Raw genomic sequence first — 7798 nt, forward strand, 5'->3', positions numbered from 1 at the left:
TATTCCATGAGATCTAACCTTGCTAATCAGTCTCCCATGGGGAACCTTGTCAAACGCCTTACTGAAGTCCATATAGATCACATCTACTGCTCTGCCCTCATCAATCCTCTTTGTTACTTCTCCAAAAAACTCAATCAAGTTTGGGAGACATGATTTCCCACGCACAAAGCCATGTTGACTATCTCGAATAAGTCCTTGCCTTTCCAAATACATGTATATCCTGTCCCTCAGGATTCCCTCCAACAGCTTGCCCACCACCGAGGTCAGTCTCACCCGTCTATAGTTCCCTGGCTTGTCTTTACCGCCCTTCTTGAACAGTGACACCACGTTTGCCAACCTCCAGTCTTCCGGCACCTCACCTGCGACTATCGATGATTCAAATATCTCAGCAAGAGGCCCAGCAATCACTTCTCTAGCTTCCCACAGAGTTCTCGGGTACACCTGATCAGGTCCTGGGGATTTATCCACCTTTAACCGTTTCAAGACATCCAACACTACCTCCTCTGTAATCTGGACATTTTGCAAGATGTCACCATTTATTTCCCTACAGTCTATATCTTCCATATCCTTTTCCACAGTAAATACTCATTTAGTATCTCCCCCATTTTTTGTGGCTCCACACAAAGGCCTTGCTGATCTTTGTGGAGATCCTGGAAAGATGTGGAGAGTTCCTGGACCAGGGAGGATAGGACAGTATCAAGGGATGTGGAGATGAGTTCAGTGGGGCAGGAACAAGCTGAGACAATGTGTCCGCCAGGGTGGTCAGGTTAGTGACTCTTTGGTAGAACCAAAGGTAGAACCGGGTGGTGTGAGGTTCCCGAACTATGAGGTTGGAAGCTGTGGGTGGGAGAAACTTTGAGGTGATGAGATTGTGTACAGTCTGGCAGATGATGGTTTGGTGATGGGGGGGGGTGAAGTCATGGTCGAGGGGGCAGTAGAAGAAGGCGTCTTCGAATTGGCACCTGGCTTCAGCTGTATAGAGGTCAGTGTGCCAAACTACCACTGTGCTCTCTCCCACCCCATCCACTGACCTGATGGTGAGGTTGGTGTTGGGATGAAGGGAGTGGACGGCTGCGGGGTTGCAAGGGTGAGAGGTTGGAGTGGGGGAGGTGGGTGGACAGGTTGAGACGGTCAATGTCCCAGCTCCAGTTTGAAATAAAGAGATCGAGGGCAGGTAACAGACAAGCACAGGGTGTCCAGGTGTATGGGGTGTATGGAGGTGGGAGAAGGGGTCCTCATAAGGTGGGCAGGAGTCTTGGTGGAAAAAGTAAGCCTGGAGGCGGAGGCAGCAAACAAAATGTTCAATGTCACAACGATAGGTGGGAATTTCTCTACTCTTCTTTAATAGTGCAAGGGATCTTTTGCATCCACTGATCCATCAAACAGTGACTCAGCTTAATATCTCATTTGATAAGACTTTATCCCTGGCACCACCGCACACCCCCAGTAAGTTCTGTTTTGAAGTCCCTGGAGTGAGTTGCAAACTCCACAATGGTCTGGCTCAGAGACAATGAGCTACCTACTGAGTTACAGTACGGCCAATGAATGTTTACCCCCTATATAAATACCAACTTGAGGAAAAGCCAAGTAATTCTAGATGTTCCAGAGTTATAAAACCCTTTCTCAAGGCTATTACCACCAGGGAATATGCAGCTGATTTTCCGCTTGGTCTGGACAGCAACAGATTAAAAATGGTTTTTAATGTTTTATATTCCAACTTGGCAATCTAATACCTCAGTTGAAGTAGTCATTTCAACTTTAAGCAATCTCACTTAGATAAGTAACAATGCCGGTAAAACTAGGAGCAACCCAGCATTCCTTGTGTCCAATGATGCTGGAGAGACAGGCTCCATATTGTCTTTAATTGAATCTCTTGCACCCTATTATAACAGCATATATTTAATATAATTTCCAGGAACAAATCCCAGAGGTGATATCAGGTGACTGGGAGAAAGCAGAATGCTCAGAGCTTGATTTTCCACCCCCACTGTGTTTACAACATAACCACAAAGGAAGATTGGGCCAGGTAAATTTGATACCTCACCACATACCAATGTTAATGACATATTGAAACATTACTATGACTTTCCAGTCTGCATTGATCTTGGGGAAAGATCTTTCACCAGCAAATATTTGGAAAATTATTCCCTGTGGTTTTGTTTCATTTATGATTAATAAGTAACTTCTTGTTGATGTGGGATCCCACAAATTACATCTGGGATGTGGGAGAGCCTGCCTTCACCATGGAAGAATAATGTAAATTTATAGAGTGAGCTTCTGCCCTGAGGGGGATGGTAGCGTAATGATAACATCACTGGCTTAGGAAGCTCGAAGGCCCATGTAATATTCTTAGAGCATGGGTTTGAATCTCATTTGTTGTTGGAATTTAAGTTCATTCAATAAAATCTGGAATTGAAAACTTGTTTCATGCTAAATCACAAACTATTGATAATGGTTGTAAAAAAAACCCCTAAGGTTCAACCATGTCCTTCAGGGAAGGAAATCTGCCATCCTGGTCTAGCCTACATGTGATTCCAGATCTACAACAATGCGATTGACTGTTAACTACCATCAGAAATGGCAACCATTCAGTGTGAGAGCAACTAGGAATGGGCAACTAGGAACTAGGAATGCTGACCTTGCCAGTGATGTCCACATCCCATGAAAGAAGAAAGTATGTCACCCCTCCTGAAATCCATGACCTCTAGCTTCTCACGTTGAAATTAGCTGAAGATTAGATTACTTACAGTGTGGAAACAGGCCCTTCGGCCCAACAAATCCACACCGCCCCGCCAAAGCGCAACCCACCCATACCCCGACATTTACCCCTTACCTAACACTACGGGCAATTTAGCATGGCCAATTCACCTGACCTGCACATCTTTGGACTGTGGGAGGAAACCGGAGCACCCGGAGGAAACCCACGCAGACACGGGGAGAACGTGCAAACTCCACACAGTCAGTCGCCTGAGTCGGGATGTGAACCCGGGTCTCTAGCGCTGTGAGGCAGCAGTGCTAACCACTGTGCCACCGCGCCGCCCTATGATGTCAGGAGCAGATTATTAGGGCTGAAGTAATTGGTTGCAGGGAAACTGTTAAGAATGAGGTAGTTTTTGCAAACTTGTGTCTATTTCTTAGGGTTGTTGCAAAAACTTATAAATTTCTTGCACAGTTGTAATCAGAAAGTGTTCACCTACATTCTCTATTATGTTTGGAGAGCCTTGTATTTAATTGAAGTTAAGAAGGAGCACAAAATAAGCTTTCCACTTTACACTTAGTAGGCAAAAGCTGCAGGAGGCTAAGTGTGATATCCACGTAGCAGACGTGGCAACTCAGAGAAGCATTCCAATATCCTTCTCATGAACCTTGTCTCAGGAGGTGACACTTCAGTCATAAAAACATGTATAATCTCCACTCATTGCTGCAAGTGATTTGTAAATGAAGTCCTCAGACTTGACAGCTCTGACTGAGGCCAAGCAAATAACTACAGGTATCAATGTTTAGCTACAGATTAATTCCTGATTCTTTTGCTGGATCAGTCAATTTTCTGTCTGTTCATTTGTAAGACAATGTTGTCTTCTCCAGGTCAGCTCAGTTTGTATAATTCAATTGTGTACCCAAATTGTTGACAACATATCTTATTTTAAAACCAATGGATTCCCCAGTGTTCTGGGATGTATTCATTTTACAGCCCAAACATAACCCTCCATAGTTACTTCAATGCAAAGGCTTTCACTGTGTCAATGTGCAGATTATTTACCATGAGTAGTACAGCATCAAGCGTTTAAATTCATGACATGTAGACAGCTGTTCTGACGCTTTTATACTTTGTCAGTTCAGTGTCATAGCAACTTTTCAACAGCAGGTAAATGACACAGGATAGCATCTAAGCAACAAGGGATACTCAGGAATCTCACGATCCTTTGCATAGGATGGCTTTGGTCAGTGGAGCACTGCTGTGAAGCACACATGGAGACAAGGATAATAACTGAACAAGTCACCAGAATCCTCTTGATGTCTCTGGAATATGTCTCTTGATGCCCTGCAGTATGTGCCAAGAACTATTACAATGCTACTGGGACAAGCAGAAAAGGTACCACATGTTTTCATTAATGACTCTTCAATCATCTTTCTGTGTTTTAGTAAACATTTCTGTTATTTGGCTAACTACTGCTGGGACTGAGATGTCATTAAACCTCTTCAGTACAGTTGTGTTTAGCTGGCTCTTCTCTCTTTTCCTCAACCATACACCTTCCTAGCACTTCTTATCAGCTTCTGGATGAAGTTCTGCCTTTGCAGTATTGGGTTTACCTTTTTCTTTTACATTGTCTCTTTCAGTGAGTAACTGTATTTCTGCCACAGTCTAATTTGCAATAGTGGAGAGGTCACATCTATAGCATTGCAGCCAAGTGACAGTGAACACTGAACTGACAAAATATAAAATAATCACAACAGCTGTCTACACATCATGAATTCAAATGCTTGATGCAGCACTGATGACCACCCCCAGTACCTTATGGTATTTGCTACCTCTACCAGTATGCAGCATTGAGTAAGAATTATTTGAGGTAGTTCACTGCTACAAAGCTTCTTCTTCTTTGCTTTGTCTTGGGTTATCTGGTGATTGGTGGGAGAGCATATATCACTATAGAGTTTCCAAGAAGAGGCAATATTCTTCAATATGAAGAAGGTCTATTGCATATTAACCATAAATACAACTGGGTCTTCTGTTCTGAATGATACAAGAATGATATCAGACCAGAAACATTTACTCTGTTTCCCTCTCCACAGATGCTGCCAGGCCTGCTGAGTTTCTCCTACAATATGTTTGTTTCAGATTTCCAGCGTTTGCAGTATTTAGCCCTTATATCAGTACAACAATATTTGGTTAGGCATAGGTTAGGCAGTTAGGAACTGGCAATTATCCCTCTACTCCATCTGAAAGTAGAGCTCCCGGTATCCATGCACACACAGACTGTTGTGATATCAGTGGAATGGATAGAGCCAATGTAACATGAACAATCAGAACCGTCACCTTATACAACAGAGGACAGTTGTTTAATTGTGCCCTGGCGAAGCAGGGGGCGAAAGGAAATGGAAAGGATACAGTGAACTCGGGAATGGAAAACAATGCATAGTCTTTGCACCTGACAAAAATTGTCTCTAACTTGGGAGTTTCCATTCTGAAATTCAAAGCAGGTCTCTGGTTGCCACCATGTATAGCCGCTCACCTTTAAATGACATTGATGCAACGTGATACTATCGACAATAAAAATGTTGACATTCCTGAAGCATTCCTCAGCCCCACTACTGATGTCATTGCATTATATTATTCACATGAATAGCAGTTCTGATGGCTTGATTAAGGAGTGGCGTGTTAATTCTAATACAGACTCAAAGGCTTATTCTTGTGCATTTCCACAAATTCTCACTGATTCCATCAAGGCAGCAGAACCTCCCACCGAGGGTTTTGGAACTATTCCAGTTCCCTTGAAGTAAGGGAGTTGCTTGTTTTCACACAGACGTCAGCATGCTGCTGGCTGCAAGATATTGTCAATAATGCATGCACCACTTTCCAGGTGGTTCCAGCTTACAGTCACCACATCAAAACAACCTTCATCGCCCATGACTTCCACTTGAATGACAGAGGTCAGCAGCAAGGAATTTGCTTCTTTCTAAACATTCAAGTAAAGTGTCTGCGTTTACAGAGCATATTTTTTAAAAAACTACATAAGTACTGCACCCCTTTCAAAATGTTTAAATCCACGTCAACACATTCTATAGATAGTTTCTCATGACGCAATGAATAAATGAACTGCTCAAGAGAGAACTGGTCCATAAAGAGTGAGGAATGTCCAATGTTCAATTTATGATCTGCTAACGGACAGAATAGTTGTGGGAGTGCTAAAATTAGTTGCAGATCCCCAGGCACAAGAGAGGTTAAAAAGCAACAAAGATTGCCACAGGTCATCACTATTCTCACCCACATTAAACAAACATCATTTGGGGTGGCACAGTGGCTCAGTGGTTAGCACTACAGTCTCACAGCACCACAGACCTGGGTTTGATTCCAGCTTCAGGCGACTGTATGTGTGGAGTTTGCATATTCTCCCTGTGTCTGCGTGGGTCCCACCGGGTGCTCCGGTTTCCTCCCACAATCCAAAGATGTGCAGGTTAGGTGGATTGGCCATTCTAAATTGCCCATAGTGTTAGGTGCATTAGTCAGAAAGGAATGGTCTGGGTGGGTTACTCTTCAGAGGGTCGGTGTTGACAAGTTGGGCCAAATGGGAAACCAACCTAATCCTTAATAATAATAGTCTCCACCATAACCATACAGAACCCCAATTGTGTGGTAACAGGCCATTCTGCCCATCGAGTCCACATTGACCCTCTGAAGAGCATCCCACCCACTAAACTAGCCCTGTAATCCCACATTTTCTATGACTAAACCACCTAGCCTGCTCATCCTTGGACGCAATAGGCAGTTAAGCATGGGCAGTCCTCCCAACCTGCACCTCATCGGACTGTAAGAGGAAACCGGAGCACCTGAAGCAAGCCCACGCAGGCACAGGGAGAAGGTGCAAACTCCACACAGACATTTGCCTGAGGATCGAATTGAACCCAGGCTCCTGGTGCTGTGAGGTAGAAATGCTAACCATTGAGCCACTGTACAACTCTTAAAATAAAATAGAATGCTGACAGCCTGTGTGCACTGGTGGCGTGTTAAGGCTACACAGCAAGTTAAACCCTCATTGTCACAGCTTACACATGAAAAAAAGAAACTTACTTAGAATGTCCCAAAAGTATTCACAGCCAATTAGTTAACTTCCAAAGTATAGTCACAGTTGGTTTGTAGATAAATTGGCGGTCATTTTGCCTACAGCAAAGCCCCATAAATAACAAGGAGATGACTGAGCAGTTAATCTGTTTGTAGTTGGTTTGATGGATAAATATCACCCTGTACACCAAGCAGAACACTCTGCCCTTATTTGGCTGTAGTTTAATGTCTCATCTGAAAGGCAGAATAGGCACTCGGGCTTGGTATCAAATGGCACACTTGCTGACTAGCCATGTTTCACATGTTTCCAAGGCAAATTCCACTTATTCAGAAGTGAGTGACATGCCTGGCTCCTACCCCTGTTGCAGTAGGGCATCAGTGCCTCTGTGCACAATGAAAAAGATTGCACATTCCACCTGCAGCATTGTTCAACAAAATCCCCTGTCCCCCAGCAAAGAAACAGCAGAGAGGAGGGATGTAGATGAGGTTACAGGAGTGCCAACATACAATGGATGGGGGTGAAAGATTGTGAATGTGTTCTGAGAAGGTAGGAAAGAAGAGTAGGAACAAATTAGGACTGTAGATGCTGGAGATCAAAGTCAAGAAACACACAGCAGGTCGGGCAGTATCCGAGGACGAGGAGAATCAACATTTTGGGCATAAGCCCTTCATCAGGAATGAGGCTTCTGGGCCGGGGTGTGAGAGATAAATGGGAGGAGGGTGTGGCAGGAGGTAAGGTAGCTGGGAATGCAATAAGTAGATGAAAGTGGGGGATAAGGTGATAGGTCAGAGAGGAGGGTGGAGCGGATAGATGGGAAAGATAATGGACAGGTCAAGAGGACACTGCCGAGTTGGAGGCTTGGGACTGGGATAAGGTTGGGGGAGGGGAAGTGAGGAAGCTAGTGAAATCTGCATTGATCTCATGTGGTTGCAGGGTCCCAAGACAGAAGATGAGGCGTTCTTCCTCCAGGCATCGGGTGGTTAGGGTTTGGCAGTGCAGGAGGCCAAGGACCTGCATGT

At 44.3% G+C, this 7798-nt stretch overlaps 1 long non-coding RNA gene across 1 annotated transcript in view; it reads right to left on the reverse strand.

Moving 5' to 3' along the window:
* Positions 1 to 6885, reverse strand: part of LOC122549581 — a 55716-nt gene extending 48831 nt beyond the window's left edge. The window contains exon 1 of the long non-coding RNA XR_006311591.1: positions 6788 to 6885. This is a non-coding gene — a long non-coding RNA (uncharacterized LOC122549581). The remainder of the gene's footprint in view (positions 1 to 6787) is intronic.
* Positions 6886 to 7798: the final 913 nt, after the last annotated feature.

The sequence above is a fragment of the Chiloscyllium plagiosum genome, chromosome 4 (genome assembly GCF_004010195.1).
Source record: "Chiloscyllium plagiosum isolate BGI_BamShark_2017 chromosome 4, ASM401019v2, whole genome shotgun sequence".
NCBI classification, from domain to species: domain Eukaryota; kingdom Metazoa; phylum Chordata; class Chondrichthyes; order Orectolobiformes; family Hemiscylliidae; genus Chiloscyllium; species Chiloscyllium plagiosum.